The 16,938-nt window shown below is 40.9% G+C and overlaps 1 protein-coding gene across 50 annotated transcripts in view; it reads left to right on the forward strand.

The window, feature by feature from the left end:
• The window catches only part of epb41l3a (erythrocyte membrane protein band 4.1-like 3a), an 81,875-nt gene that overhangs the window by 25,029 nt on the left and 39,908 nt on the right, over nucleotides 1-16,938 (forward strand). The window lies entirely within an intron of this gene.

Here is a 16,938-nt window from a genome sequence, read left to right on the forward strand (position 1 = left end):
ACAACTATGTTTGTGTGTAAATGTAATAAACTGTTTACATAGGTACATGTTGGCTATTTGTCTGTTTTTATCATAATTTTGATTTATGATGTAGAAACTGCAAACTCCAGCACAAGGTAATGCTATGATTGATTTGAAATGAAATGGTTATGATAATGTCTGCATCACTCTGCTTGGAATGTTTAAAGTGATAGGCTATCTGGAACTTGATTTATTTTCTTAGCGTATTTGAAGAGGTAGGGCATCAATGTGTGTCCATACCAATACTTACTCTCTCCAAATAGCAGTAGGGTCCACAGAATAGTGATTGTCATGGTTTCCTTTACGTGAGCTGCATGCTAGGGTTGTGTTTTGACCAGTGACCACACCTCAGAAAGTGACTCACTCTCAGCCTGTTGAGGCTAACAGAGAAGTAAACAAATAAGCATATTGCTGCAGTTTCACTAACACCAATATCCTTTATCTTGGCTAGAGCTCAGCCAACCATTGGTCAATATTAGTAAAATAGCTTTTGATTCAACATAATGGTTATAAGGCCTCGGATAGAAGAAAGGAGCAGTCCAGCTGCTGAAGCTATGCTGGGTTTAAACCTTCTGCAAAGCTCTTCAGTCCAGCTGCTGAAGCCATGCTGGGTTTAAACCTTCTGCAAAGCTCTTCAGTGCAGCTGCTGAAGCCATGCTGGGTTTAAACCTTCTGTAAAGCTCTTCAGTCCAGCTGCTGAAGCCATGCTGGGTTTAAACCTTCTGTAAAGCTCTTCAGTCCAGCTGCTGAAGCCATTCTGGGTTTAAACCTTCTGTAAAGCTCTTCAGTCCAGCTGCTGAAGCCATGCTGGGTTTAAACCTTCTGTAAAGCTCTTCAGTCCAGGAGCAGTGGATGGGTTCCATTTTTCTCATGGACGCGTATCATCCTTATGTCCTACACTATATGACTTTGATGGATGGCTTATTAAAGTGTGTTATGCTGACCACGGACTACTGCAACAATACTGCTACTGTGCAGCGGTGTAAGGTTACATGGGAGAACGTTACACATACAGCATCTCTTACCATAACAGTTTACGTTTTGGTCATTTAGCAGACGCTCTTATCCAGAGCAACTTACAGTAGTGAGTGCATACATTTCCATACTGGCCACCCTGTGAGTAAAAACACAAAATACTAGATTTATAGTGTGATATGTGGGGTAGTACTGTGGTGGAGTAATGGGGGCCAAATAACAATGCTTGGCTTGTCTGGAATGGATTTCTCAGTCTAAATATGGGCCAGTGGCTTTTGGCCTCTGTGTCGAGTGTTTCAATCACAGGATCTAGGCTACAGTGGAACAAGTCACAGAGCAGCAGCCTATTCAGAGCAAAGCAGAAATAATACGAAGATACCAAGGGACTTTTCTATCAATAGCAGTGTAAAGTCCTTTGGTTGTGCACCTCTAGTACATTTACATTTCAGTAATTTATCAGACGCTCTTATCCAGACTGATTTACAGGAGCAGTTAGGGTTAGGTGCCGTGCTCAAGGGCACATCGGCAGACTTTTCAGGGATTCGAACCGGCGACCTTTCAGTCACAGGCCCAACGCTCTTAACTGCTAGGCTACATGCCGCCGCGTAGTCAAGAGAGTTCAAAAAGACTGCCTTGTGTGTAAGTATACAGTCACTCAGATTACTGCATGGAGACTAATTTACAAGACATGCATGTTTTATGTAAAAGTGGAAAGCAGGACTTGTTTGTGACTCAAGGAGCTGTGTTTTAGCATTGCAACAGCACCAAGGACAGCGCCACAGACTTTGAATAATAGACAGTCAGGCCCAGTTCAACTCCTATACCACTGTTGTAAGCCTATTATTCTCATAACTGAAGGGCTAGTGAATGTCAATCAGCAAGCCTTGTAAGTGTGCTGCTGCTTTGTCATCAGGATAATTCAATCACATTGAAAGAGATATATGCAGTAACTCAGCAATTTTTTTTCTCTTAGTTTTTTTTGCGAAACATTGCCATTCCTTTCCTTGATATAAGCCTATGGCCCTCAAACTCAACTCTGGGCCTCAAAGCCATATCCACTGCATTGTTTCATTGTTCCCCTCTAATCAGGGACAAATTTAGACCTGGGACACCAGGTGTATGCAATTAATGATCAGGTAGAATAGAACACCAGCAGACCTCGTAGGGTCAGAGTTGACTACCCCTGGCCTATGAGTTGAACCATGAGCAGTTTAGAGGAGTTAAAGTCTGATTATATAGAATTCAGGTAGTAACATTTACATTGTAAACAGCAACAACTACTGTATAACGTGTTACTTAAGCAATAAGGCCCGAGGAGATGTGGTATATGGCCAATATGCCACGGCTAAGGGCTGTTCTTAGGCACGAATGAACGCCCTTAGCCGTGGTATATTGGCCATATATCACAAACCCCTGAGGTGCCTTATTGCTATTATAAACTGGTTACCAATGCAATTAGAGCAGTAACAATAAATGTTTTGTCATACCTGTGGTATATGGTCAGATATACCACGGCTGTCAGCCAATTAGCATTCAGAGCTTGAACCACCCAGTTTATAATATACTTTAACCATGTTATTACCACTTTACTCCATGGTAAATGTGAAGTGTTATCAAACATTTTTATAGAGGTTGTATTTAGGTTTTTGGAAGTTGTATTCTCCATTTATAATCATAATACTCTGACAGTGTATAGGCCTGTAGACAGTGTATAGGCCTATATCGATGGATCATAATCTTCACAGTGTGCCTGGCGGCTGTCCTAGATGTTTGAATGACAGCCTTTACGTACTATACTCTGTAATTGTGTGGATCTGTGGATAGTACTGTATCATTCAGTAATATAATGGTGCGATCCTGCTTTAGAGTCCATGGGAGATTCTCTATGATGAGAACGTCTATCAAAGGGAGAAAAAAAACTATTGGAGCTCAGTATGCAGATCAGATCAGTACATGCCTTATTTTAATTGGGATCTAAACTCAATTTCTTTTACCCTTATAATTATTAGAATTTTCTCATCTTAACCAGGTTTCTGTTTGCTCTTAGATGGACCTGATTGAATAATTCATATTTCTCATTAACATTTAAATTTTAGTCACTTAGGAGACACTCTTATCCAGACCGACTTACAGTACAGAGCTGCGTCCAGTATGAAGGAAGTTAGAGTTAGGTTCACGGGCCAATGCTAACTAGCTTAGCACAAATAGTGGAAGTCTTTGGGTACAGCTAGCATACATAAAAATAGTATCCACGAGTTCATCTGACTCTGGGGAAGTAGATAAAGGGCTTCATTGCCAAAATCCCAAACTATCTCTTTAATATCATCAATATTATGCCACATGAGACACTGTTATTACAGTTGCAGGCGTGTTTGTTTTGGCTTCAAAGGGGTAGAGTTGAATGGAAAAACATTCTAGGTTACAGTAGCTGACTCTGTTAATGATACCTCATAAAAAAACTATGTATTTGTAATTGTAATAATATTCTCTTCATTTCAGGAAATAAGTTATCAATGGTTGTGTAGATGTCATATATTAGACTTATTCTTTATTCATGAGCAGTGTTGTTTTGGGTCAATGATTGAGTATAAAGGTCTTTAATCCACCTACCAGGGAGAGCCAAACAATAAGTAACTAGGCTCATCTAAACCGTGTCAGCTGATTGAACCTCTCTCCCATCCAGATCAATGGTTCCCTCAAGACCATTTCTAATCTGCCTTGGGGTTATTTAGTTGGACAAAACAGGTTTCTTCTGTGATAGGCTTTTAGCGCATTGTGACAGACAGAATCAACTCCTTCCAGTGTGTTTGTTCTACTTCACACTTTTGGATGCTTTGTGATGGGGGAACACAGATGTGCTGATAGCTAGCTCCCCCTCTGTTTGTTCCTCCAATTTCCCTAAGGGAGGTCATTCATTGTGGAATTGTGTTCCCTCACTCATGTGGGCTACTGTTGCTTTCCCCCCTCTCCCTGGGTGGTCTGGGTTGAATCCTGGTATTGTGGTTGGTTAAATTGTAGGGCTGTTTGGTAAAGAGGACCAGCTGTGGCATTGAACTGGGTAATTGGCTGGGGGGTCTCTGGACTCTGCCGGTCCACTGCCGGCCCACCGGTTCTATTAGCTGAAGGGGAAGAAAGCAATGCAATCAGATTGAAGGAGACACTGGTTATTTGGGAATAATTCAAGGGAGAACAATAATTGAAGGAAGCAAGCGTAAGATAAGATCTGAAGAGGACTTCTGTCAGTACTAGTGCTGAGCGATTAGTGCTTTTTGAGGTCGTTTCGACTATAAAAAAATATCACTGTTTTCAATTTCTTTGCATTTTGTGGGTTGAATGCTGTAACAACACAGAATAAAACTATTAATAAAAGTCCTATGATGGCAGTGACTGCACATTACTGCTTATCACTTATTAACATAATTTATTCACATTACTTAAATATTTGTTTTAGTCGATGACTTTATTATTTCATTCCAAGCCAACATCTCATCTCTATAGAGCTGCTGCCTATATAGCCTGACAAATTTACTATTTTAGTAGTTCTTCAAAGTAGATTAGGCACTTTTATTACTGCTGAATACCAACAATCAATCGCCTAGATCACGTATTTGTAGGTAGAGAAAGCCCCGCAATGCAACTGCTTTCTATCTCTCTCGCATGCTCCACACAGACCGAGACCTGACAAGTAAGCGGACGTGCAATGGATTATGGTTATTGTAGTTAATTACCACATTTCCTGTGCTAAACTATGTAGAATATTGGCCTGTTGGAAACTATAAACATCTACTATATCGCATAGTTTGGGCTAGATAAGATTTTTCTCCACAGAAACTGAGCATCAAGCTCACAAAAAAACAGAACTAAATGGAATTTAAATAATTGAACTGACGTCAGTTAATTAGTTGTTTAAAAACTGAAAAATAAAAAGCCGAGAAATTATTTAGTGTAGAGGTGCTGACTAATGGCAAATAAACTGTAAGCTATATACTCTACATATAAACTCCCAGTTATTTATTTTGTAAACCACCAACGGTTATGTAGACAATGACAATATTGAGGGGTGTGTCAATTATTAGGTTGATGAGAATGATTTGATTGAAACTGTTAAAAGACAATAGTTTACAACATGTTGAATATATTAGGCTAATGTTATCATATGTCAACATAATTAGATATTGTACATAATATTAGCGTCAACATACTGTACATTATTATTGAATTAAATGCAATATACAGTATATATTTAATTGTTTCCAATTTAATTTTGTTACATGTAATCTTTTGGTTCAACCATAATGCATAATAAGCATTATCAACAGTGGGAACATATTGGGTGTACGCTGATAAGCTGTAGAAAGAATATATGAATTTATCAGACTAGTTGATAAAAAAAGGAGGATTGTTCATAAGACTGAAAACTGAAAAAGAACAGACATTTCAGTTAATCGTTCAGCCCTAGTCTGTACTCTCTGTGCTGTAAATAGAGATAGGAGAAGAAGGGTTCAGATGTAATCTAGTCAGAGGAGAGGAGACTATTCAAAGGTAATACTGTCCATAAAGAGAATGTGTAGTCAGAACTAGAGGACACACTGGGTTCAAATATTGTTTGTTTTCCTTCAGATACTTTGAGCATTTGTTTAAGCCTACCTGAAATGCCAAATAAGCGGGGTTTGCACTTTTGGGCATTTTCCATTTCTCCAGACAAGCTCAATCAAGCGCAATTAAAGAATTTGAACAGAAACAAACACCATTTGAACCCAGGTCTGTCTGACTAGAAGAAAGGCCATTGTTTGATGATATATGCTCTCTAGAAGAGTCCCACAGGTCCACAGACAGACAGTCTTTTGATGAGGACTCCAGATACAGTGTCAGAAAAGGTCAGAGTGGCCATCTTTTTCGACAGCAGTCGGCATTCTGTGTGTAAAAGATACCAGTACACGCATGCATTCTCTGCACAGCTGTGCCCAACCCAACCCATATTGGCATCCTTGCTAATTATAGGCACCAACGGGCGAGAAAGAGACAGATAGAGAGAGAGAAAGGGAGAGAGACCAATAAAGAGAGAGCATCATTCATGATACAATGGTAGCCCAGAAAGACGTTTTCCACTGGGGCTTTAGCAAGAGGCTTGTATGAAAAAGAACATACATCAGTGTTCACCGAAGGTTGAAGAAGCTACGCATTTGTTTTACACTGAACACAACATGTAAAGTGTTGTTCCCATGTTTCATGAGCTGAAATAAAAGATCCCAGAAATGTTCCATGCACACAAAAACCTTATATCTCTCAAATATTGTGGACAAATTTGTTTACATCCCTGTTAGTGTGAATTTCTCCTTTGCCAAGATAATCCATACCACTGACAGGTGTGGCAGATCAATAAAGCTGATTAAACAGCATGATCATTACTCAGGTGCACCTTGTGCTGGGGACAATAAAAGGCCACTCCAAAATGTGCAGTTTTGTCATACAACACTATGCCCAAAGACGTCTCAAGCTTTGAGGGAGCGTGCAATTGGCATGCTGACTGCAGGAATGCCCAACAGAGCTGTTGCCAGATAATTTAATGTTAATTTCTTTACCATAAGCTGCCTCCAATGTCATTTTAGAGAATTTGGCAGTACCTCCAACTGGCCTCATAACCGCAGACCACATGTATGGTGTCATGTGGGCGAGTGGTTTGCTGATGTCAACGTTATGAATTGAGTGCCCCGTGGGGAAGGTGGGGTTATGGTATGGGCAGACATAGGGTTGCAAAGGGTCGAAAACCTTCCGGAAATTTTCCATAGGAATTTAAGCCCTGGAATTTGGGGAATTTTGCTTAAATTCATCAAAAATGTTAGCTTATAACAGTGAAGCTTTTTTTGTGGGATACACATAAGGCAATTCTATGTCTTGTGGCATATTTTGGTAAAACTATCCCCAATTCAATGGAATTGCAACCCTCTGCATGCACAGTGCATTCTTCCTTCACATGTGCAATGCACTCTTCCATCACATGTACAGCTGATTCTCAAGATCTTGCACACTAATGAGATGCTATCGAGCCCACACTACTACACTGTCTGAGCCAAGGACAAAAACATTTTTATGGTAATTTTTCATTACAATACTGGGTGGGGTGAATATATTTTATAAGACATATTATTTTTTGTTAACTAGTAAATAGTAGCCTACAGCAAAGTGTGTTTAAATTGTTTCTAACTTGTCAACAATTTCTGCTAGTTAGTTTTTGCTACCATGTGGGTTTTAGCTTGCTTGGGCCTACTAACTGAGGAGTGTTAATTCACATGTTTTCATAGATGTTTAATTTTAAAACATTTATCTTACAAAGGAGTTATTTAATCTAACTACTTAACTATTTATCTGTACATGAAATTGTATTTGGAATTTCTTTACTCATTTTTTTCTAATGTTTACAGGAAAATGCCACGGCCACTATCTGATGTGTGGAGACATTTCACTGCAGCTAGTGTAGAAGAAAAAGTTGTGTACATTTGCAAATATTGTGCCAAATCATATGTGAAGAAGGCAACAAAGATGCAGAATTATCCGGCAAAGTGCATAAAGTTCCCTCAGCGCTCACAACAAGCAACCTCTGACAAAAGTCCCTCTACTTCTATTTGAGGTGAAAATGATGAATCAGACACTTTATCGATAGCAACAGCTATTGGTCCTCCTGGAATCCAAAGTTTTTTTGACTCAATGGAGGAACGTAGTCAGAGAAATGCTGATGAATGTCTTGCTCGAGCTTTGTATGCAACTGGTTCACCTCTGATGCTCACAGGCAATGTGGATTGGAAGAGATTTCTGAATGTTCTTTGCCCAGCAAACACCCCTCCAACCAGACATGCTTTATCTACTCATTTGCTCGATGCAGAGTTCAACAGAGTTCAAGTGAAGATCAAGCAAATCATAGAGAGAGCAGACTGTATTGCAATCATCTCTGATGGGTGGTCAAATGTTTGTGGGCAAGGAATAATTAACTACATAATCTCCACCCCTCAAACAGTATTCTACAAGAGCACAGACACATAGGACAATAGACACACCGGTCTCTACATTGCAGATGAGCTGAAGGCAGTCATAAATGACCTTGGACTACAGAAGGTATTTGCACTGATGACAGACAATGCTGTGAACATGAAGGCTGCTTGGTCTAAAGTGGAGGAGTCCTACCCTCACATCACACCCATTGGCTGTGCTGCTCATGCATTGAATCCTCCTCAAGGTCATCATGGCACTGAAAACAATGGATACACTCTACAAGAGAGCCAAGGAAATGGTTAGGTATGTGAAGGGTCATCAAGTTATAGCAGCAATCTACCTCACCAAGCAAAGTGAGAAGAATAAGAGCACCACATTGAAGCTGCCCAGCAACACCCGTTGGGGTGGTGTTGTCATCATGTTTGACAGTCTCCTGTAGGGGAAGGTGTCTCTCCAAGAAATGGCTATATCACAGTCTGCCGATATGGACAGCCCCATCAAGAGGATCCTCCTGGATGATGTATTTTGGAAGAGAGTGGTAAGCAGCCTGATACTCCTGAAACCTGGAGCAGTAGCCATTGCACAGATTGCACGCATCTGCACACATCTGTCTGATGTTCAGACTCTGCTTGCAGATGTAAGAGAAGAAATCCGTGCTGCTCTGCACACTTCACTGTTACTCCAAGCAGAGGAAACTGCAGTTCTGAAATACATCAGAAAGCATGAAGACTTCTGCCTGTAGCCCATACACGCTGCAGAGTACATGTTGGACCCCAAGAATGCTGGCAAGAGCATCCTGTCTGGTGCAGAGATTAACAAGGCTTATGGTGTCATCACTACCATGTCTCGCCACCTTGGCCTGGATGAGGGCAAGGTTCTTGGCAGTCTGGCGAAGTACACTTCCAAGCAAGGGCTTTGGGATGGAGATGTGATATGGCAGTCGTGCCAACATATCTCATCAACCACCTGGTGGAAGGGACTTTGTGGATCTGAGGATCTTTCCCCTGTTGCCTCCATCATCCTCCAAATCCCACAAACATCAGCCGCCTCAGAGCGCAACTGGTCCTTGTTTGGGAACACACACACCAGAGCACGCAACAGGCTGACCAAAACAAGGGTTGAAGAATTTGTTGCCATCTGGGCAAATTTGAGGTTTTTTGAGCCTGACAATGACCCATCCTCTACAAGGTTGGAAAGTGACAGTGAAGATGAGGCCTCAGAGTCTGATGTTCAAGAGGTGGACATTGAGGAGGTCCAGGGAGAAGACATGGAAGCCTGAGAGGAAGACAACCAAAGATTTTGTTTCTAGACATTTTAAAGATGTATGTAAAAAACTGTTTTTGGGAGATGCGATGGATTATAGTCAACTCTTCACATGGAATCAGGAATTCCCCAGCATAGCTGTTTAGGCCCCTTCCTTTTTCCAATTTTCACTAACGACATGACACTGACTTTGAGTAAAGCCAGAGTTTCTATGTATGCAGATGACTCAACACTATACACGTCAGCTACTACAGCGACTGAAATGACTGCAACACTCAACAAAGAGCTGCAGTTAGTTTCAGAGTGGGTGGCAAGGAATAAGTTAGTCCTAAATATTTCTAAAACTAAAAGCATTGTATTTGGAACAAAACTAAACACTAAACCTCAACTAAACCTTGTAATACATAATGTGGTAATTGAGCAAGTTGAGATGACTAAACTACTTGGCGTAACACTAGATTGTGACAACTGTCATGGTCAAAACATATTGATGCAGTAGTAGCTAAGATGGGGAGAAGTCTGTCTATAATAAAGCGATGCTCTGCCTTCTTAACAACACTATCAACAAGTCAGGTCCTACAGGCCCTAGTTTTGTCGCACCTTGACTACTGTTCAATCGTGTGGTCAGGTGCCACAAAAAAGGACTTTGGAAAATTGCAATTGGCTCAGAACAGGGCAGTATGGCTGGCCCTTGGATGAACACAGAGCTAATATTAATAAAATGCATGTCAATCTCTCATGGCTGAAAGTGGAGGAGAGATTGACTTCATCACTACTTTTATTCATGAGAGGTATTGACATGTTGAATGCACCAAGTTGTCTGTCTAAACTACTGGCACACAGCTCGGACACCCATGCATACCCCACAAGACATGCCACAAGAGGTCTCTTCACAGTCCCCAAGTCCAGAACAGACTATGGGAGGCACACAGTACTACATAGAGCCATGACTACATGGAACTCATGCACATACACACACACACACACACACACACACACACACACACACACACACACACACACACACCCACACTAACATACACACACACACTAACATACACACTATACATACACATGGATTTAGTACTGTAGATATGTGGTAGTGGTGGAGTAGGGGCCTGAGGGCACACAGTGTGTTGTGAAATCTGTGAATGTATTGTAATGTTTTAAAATGGTATAACCTGCCTTAATTTTGATGGACCCCAGGAAGTATAACTGCTGCTTTGGCAGCAGCAAATGGGATCAATAATAAATACAAAAATACAAACTCTTCTAATTTAAGTTCAATTCGTAACTAAATTGTTTTTTAAATTTCTATTGGAAGGATTTAATCATTTGCAATTATGTCTACTTATGATAAGGTAAAAGGTTTATGTTTCTGTCTCCATATGATATGGTAAATATATCCAATGCAAAAAACATCTACATTTAAATGGTATTAATATTAATTTGCATATATTTCCGTTAATTCCCATGTATTCCCATTAATTCCCATTAATTCCCACAGAAAGTTTCCACCTCAGAATATTCCCCAAAATGTCCAACCGTAGGCAGACATACTGTAAGCTACGGAAAACTAACACAATTGCATTGTGATCCTGAGATCCTGAGGCCCATTGTCGCAAGGATCTGTACACAATTCCTGAAAGCTGAAAATGACTGATTTCCTTATATGAACTGTAACTCGTTTATATTTTTGTTCAGTATGGATGACATGTTATTTTTTGTGGAACTACTGGCCTTTATCTCTGTGGTGAAATCCTGTTTTCTCTTGAATTCCCACCCTTGCTTCATTGGTCATGAAAGTTGATTAATTCTGGTTGAAATATCAGCTCCTTTGTCAAGTACATTTTTACTCCTTTTTTCTGATAAATAAATAACCTTCAGATGATGGCTTGAATAATTCAGATTTCTGCTTACTAGGAACGTAGAGAAATGCAAATTTGTCTCATGATTTTTCAAGCGAAAATCCAGAACAATTACAACATTTGAGGATTATAATTTCCTTGTATCAGTATGGCTAGAAAGGATTTCCTGACCTTCATGGGATCTTTCTTGTTTGTTCTGTTTTCTCTGCTGCTTTAATATTAGTCCAACAGAAGACTGCTTTGCTGGCCTAAATTGGGCTGCAGTTTACTGGTGTTCCTGCTGTTTAGCCTGGACTATCTTTAATGTTGCCATAGTAACTACCGCAACAATGGCCACCTTTGTGTCTTTTTTTGGGGCTCCTTTTGTCAAGGTGTTTTGCAGAGCATGGACAATAGTGATAATATTTTTTGAAAATGTGATGCACAGTAGGCTACAGATGTAGGATTTTAGGAAGTATGAATTATTATGTGGAAATATGAATTATTATGTGGATTATAATTAATGGGCATTTTTGTAAGTGTTGATACATTTTTCGTAAGGGAAAATCAAGTCTGACATAGTGGAAATTACAAACTTCAGAAGTATTTTTAAACCTCAAATGCACTACAAGTTATCCTGCAACAGGGTGATCAAATTAAGATCCTACATCTGTACACTTATAATGTAATCTCTTTAGAAATATTATAGTAGGCTACACTGTCCTGCGAATGTTCCGCAAAATCATCCCGCATTTGGGTATTTTAAATGTGGTCAACCTACTTCCATTAAACCTAGTAATAAATTACCAGAAAGTCCTTGCACAGCAGAAAAGCATGTTTTGCAGTTGACTTGAAACTGTAAAGTAAACATTCTTTACTTTGATTGAATAGGGTTCCTTCACTCTCAGAAAAAAAGGGTTCTAAAAGGGTTCTGCTGCTGTCCCCATAGGAGAAACCTTTTTGGTTCCAGGTAGCACTCTTTTGGGTTTCATGTAGAACCCTCTGTGGAAAGGGTTCTACATGGAACCCAAAAGAGTTCTACATTGAACCAAAAGGGTTCTACCTGAAACCAAAAGGGGTTCTTCAAAGGGTTCTCCTATGGGGACAGCCAAATAACCATTTTTGGTACTAGATAGCACCTATCTAACAGTGTTCACTCTGTGTGCCTGATTTCATCCCTGAACCGCAATAGAAGTAAAGAGACATGGGGGAAATAAAATCCTACGTTAGAGGATTGGGACACGTCCCATTTCTCTCTCTCCAGGGGTCAGTGGGGCTGTCTCAGAATATTTCTCAATATCCCCTTTGGTGGAGTGCTCGGAGCAGCTCCCATCAGTACCTATCAGCCTCTGAGAAGCAGAGCATGCTGTGGGATATTTTTTGCTCACTGAAAGAAACGAGAGGAAACTCAGCCGTTGCCTTCTTCCTGTTTGCTACACATTTGTTTGATGTGGTGTAAAACGCAATTGAGATGAGAATGTCCTGATCTTTTGTAAGCTTTAATCTTCTCTATCTCAAACTCGCTCAAGCGTTATCTCGCTCGCTAGCCCCTCCCTCTCTTGTTTGATTGCATTATTCTTTTATATCTGGGCTGTAGTGTCTTTCGTCCTCTTTGACCCCGGACGTTTTTAGTCTCTGTAAAGCAAAGTCAACTCTCTGTGTTCCAAACAAAGCTAGAATCACCCTGAGGCAGAGGCAAACATCAAACAAGCTTGACAGGAGAGAGAGATGATTATGGCTCACTGCTTTATCGGAGTGATGCTGATGTCAGTTAGTCTGCTGACGTGCTGTCAACCTGTTCAATAGACCGACCAGCTTGAACCAATAAGTGCTCAGAGTCATTCCCAATTCAAACACCAGATTAAAATGATTGAAATCAACAACATAGCATTTATATGAACCAGAATTCCCTGACTACATCAGAGATGTTCTGTAGAGTCACTGGCTGTAGCCTCACAGGGCTTCCCTGGTGGTGAAGCAGTATTGAGTCTATCCGGGCCTGGATGAGTTAACCAGCCAGTGACCCATTAGTAGGAAAGCAAAGGCTAGCTTTTTCAAACAGAAATTTGCATTCTGAAGCACAAACTCCAAAATGTTCTGGGACACAGTAAAGTCCATGGAGAATAAGAGAACCTCCTCCCAGCTGCCCACTGCACTGAGGCTAGGAAACACTCTCACCACCGATAAATCCACAATAATTGAGAATTTCAATAAGCATTTTTCTACGGCTGGCCATGCTTTCCACCTGGCCACCCCTACCCTGGTCAACAGCCCTGCACCCCCCACAGAAACTTGCCCAAGACGCCCCCATTTCTCCTACACCCAAATCCAGATAGCTGATGTTCTGAAAAAGCTGCAAAATCTAGACCCCTACAAGTCAACAGGGCTAGAGAATCTGGACCCTCTCTTTCTAAAATGATCTGCCGAAATTGTTGCAACCCCTATTACTAGCCTGTTCAACCTCTCTTTTGTATCGTCTGAGATCCCCAAAGATTGGAAAGCTGCCGCGGTCATCCCCCTCTTCAAAGGGGGAGACACTCTAGACCCAAACTGCTACAGTCCTATATCTATCCTACCCTGCCTTTCTAAGGTCTTCGAAAGCCAACTTAACAAACAGATCACCGACTATTTTGAATCCCACTGTACCTTCTCCGCTATGCAATCTGGTTTCCGAGCTGGTAATGGGTGCACCTCAGCCACGCTCAAGGTCCTAAACGATATCATAACCGCCATCGATAAGAGACAATACTGTGCAGAGGTATTCATCAACCTGGCCAAGGCTTTCGACTCTGTCAGTCACCACATTCTTATCGGCAGACTCAACAGCCTTGGTTTCTCAAATGACTGGTTCACCAACTACTTCTCAGACAGAGTTCAGTGTGTAAAATCTGAGGGACTGTCCGTACCTCTGGCAGTCTCTATGGGGGTGCCACAGGGTTCAATTCTCAGGCCGACTATTTTCTCTGTGTACATCAATGATGTCACTCTTGCTGCAGGTGATTCCCTGATCCACCTCTACGCAGACGACACCATTCTGTATAATTCTGGCCCTTCTTTGGACACTGTGTTAACTAACATCCAGACAAGCTTCAGTGCAATACAACTCTCCTTCCATGGCCTCCAACTGCTCTTAAATGCTAGTAATACTAAATGCATGCTCTTCAACCGATTTCTGCCCGCACCTGCCCGCCTGTCCAGCATCACTACTCTGGACGGTTCTGACTTAGAATATGTGGACAACTACAAATACCTAGGTGTCTGGTTAGACTGTAAACCCTCCTTCCAGACTCGCATTAAGCATCTCCAATCCAAAATTAAATCTTGAATCGGCTTCCTATATCGAAACAAAGCATCCTTCACTCATGCTGTCAAACATACCCTCGAAAAAGACTGACTATCCTGCCGATCCTCGACTTCATGCGATGTCATTTTCAAAATAGCCTCCAACACTCTACCCAGCAAATTGGATGCAGTCTATCACAGTGCCATTCGTTTTGTCACTAACGCCCCATATACTACCCACCACTGCGACCTGTATGATCTCGTTCACTGGCCCTCGCTTCATATTCGTCGCCAAACCCACTGACTCCAGGTCATCTATAAGTCTTTGCTAGGTAAAGCCCCGCCTTATCTCAGCTCACTGGTCACCATAGCAGCACCCACCTGTTGCACGCGCTCCAGCAGGTATATGTCACTCGTCACCTCCAAAGCCAACTCCTCCTTTGGCCACCTTTCCTTCCAGTTCTCTGCTGCCAATGACTGGAACGAATTGCAAGAATCACTAAAGCTGGAGACTCACATCTCCCTCACTAACTTTAAGCACCAGCTGTCAGAGCAGTTCACAGATCACTGCACCTGTACATATCCCATCTGTAAATAGCCCATCCAACTACCTCATCCCTATACTGTTATTTATTTTTGCTACTTTGCACCCCAGTATATCTACTTGCACATTCATCTTCTGCACATCTTTCATTCCAGTGTTTAATTGCTAAATGCTATTTATTGCCTTACCTCCCTTATCTTACCTCATTTGCACACACTGTGTATAGACTTTTTTCTATTGTGTTATTGACTGTATGTTTGTTTATTCCATGTATTATTCTGTGTTGTTGTTTGTGTTGCACTGCTTTGCTTTATCTTGGCCAGGTCGCAGTTGTAAATGAGAACTTGTTCTCAACTGGCCTACCTGGTTAAATAAAGGTGATATAAAAAAATAAAGAAAAAAGTCACGCACACCGACACACACACACACTAATATTTGTAATTTCAGCCTGGAAGGTTGTGTTTAGTCAGCTCATTCCATTCATGGTCTCTATGTCACAGACTCACCACTAATCCTACAGCAGATGAATAATACAGACTCATCACTACTCCTACAGCAGATGAATAATACAGACTCATCACTACTCCTACAGCAGATGAATAATACAGACTCATCACTACTCCTACAGCAGATGAATAATACAGACTCATCACTACTCCTACAGCAGATTAATAATACAGACTCATCACTACTCCTACAGCAGATTAATAATACAGACTCATCACTACTCCTACAGCAGATGAATAGAATTATGGTGGTGTAGCGCGGGGGGTTTGGGGAAGGGGGCGACAGGTGCTTGACTCTTGACTTTATTTATTGCTAGTCGATCACTCTCTCCTCATCCAAGCTTCTCCACAATCTATGCTCCTATTCTGTTTTCAGTTGGTATCATTGGTAGGGGCTTGTGTGCGTAATATATTTCTCATATGTCCTTTCTCAGCTCACAATTGTAGCGAAGGAGTTAAATGTGTTTAACTGACAGTATGTCAACTAATTATAAACCCTTTATAAAGTAAAAAATTATGTTCCAATCTCCAATTTCACCCGTCCAATATCACTTTTGGCGAGATAATATTCCCCATCTGCACATATGAACAGGCCACATTTGGGAGCGGTTCATTTCAAAATCTAATGCCCTTGTTGTGTGGCTGTAAATGTTATTAGCGTTTATCCGCTCACAGTCTTTTTACCTCTTTGAATTCTCCCCTGGCATTTAGTTTACACCTTGACTTTTTGCCTGGCCAATTTACTATTTCTGTCATCTTTAGAGGTAAAACATATGCGTATTGTTGTCAAGAAAATACACATTCTTTCACTATATGTAAATGTCGATAGATAATACAATATTTGCAGTCAACGTTAAGTTAACGAAGCTAAGGTTATGCAAGTCAGGGAAATATTGTTTCTAGTAAAAGGTTATAATAATTTACCATTATGCTATAATTTTTCTGATTACCTCCACACTGGCAGGTAATATGGCATCTTTTTACAAATTGATGCTAATGCATTCTGACAAGAATCTTTGCATTATGATGATGAATTTGCATTAGGCCTACATAGGGCTGCTGCAGTGACCGTATTACCGCCACACCTCATTAGTAGCCTACCAAATGTGCTAACTGCCTGGTACTCAGCACTCTATTGTCCCTCTAATTACTTTGACATATTCGAAAATGGAATCAAACACTTCATGAGCTCATGTTGCGCAACATTTCCATAGGCTATGCACTTGGTGAGAAAACAGAGTGATGGCCTCTACTGAATAGGCTAGGCCTATTATATTTATTTCGCAACTTTCCTAATATTAAGCACATTGCTTATCTTTACAACAGGAGTATAGCCTACCTGGCTGGCATGAAAATGATCACGGGAAAAGCGTCCTCCATCTGCTATTTAAGTGCATAGATGACATGTATTTTTCCCCCACTGCCACTGTTTCAATACAGGTGCATGATAATGGTCCATTCTAAATCACAGCAAATTTCACACACATATTATTTTGTATATGTAAAGACAAGA

This window comes from Oncorhynchus mykiss, chromosome 15 (assembly GCF_057628025.1).
Source record: "Oncorhynchus mykiss isolate SJ-2025 chromosome 15, ASM5762802v1, whole genome shotgun sequence".
NCBI classification, from domain to species: domain Eukaryota; kingdom Metazoa; phylum Chordata; class Actinopteri; order Salmoniformes; family Salmonidae; genus Oncorhynchus; species Oncorhynchus mykiss.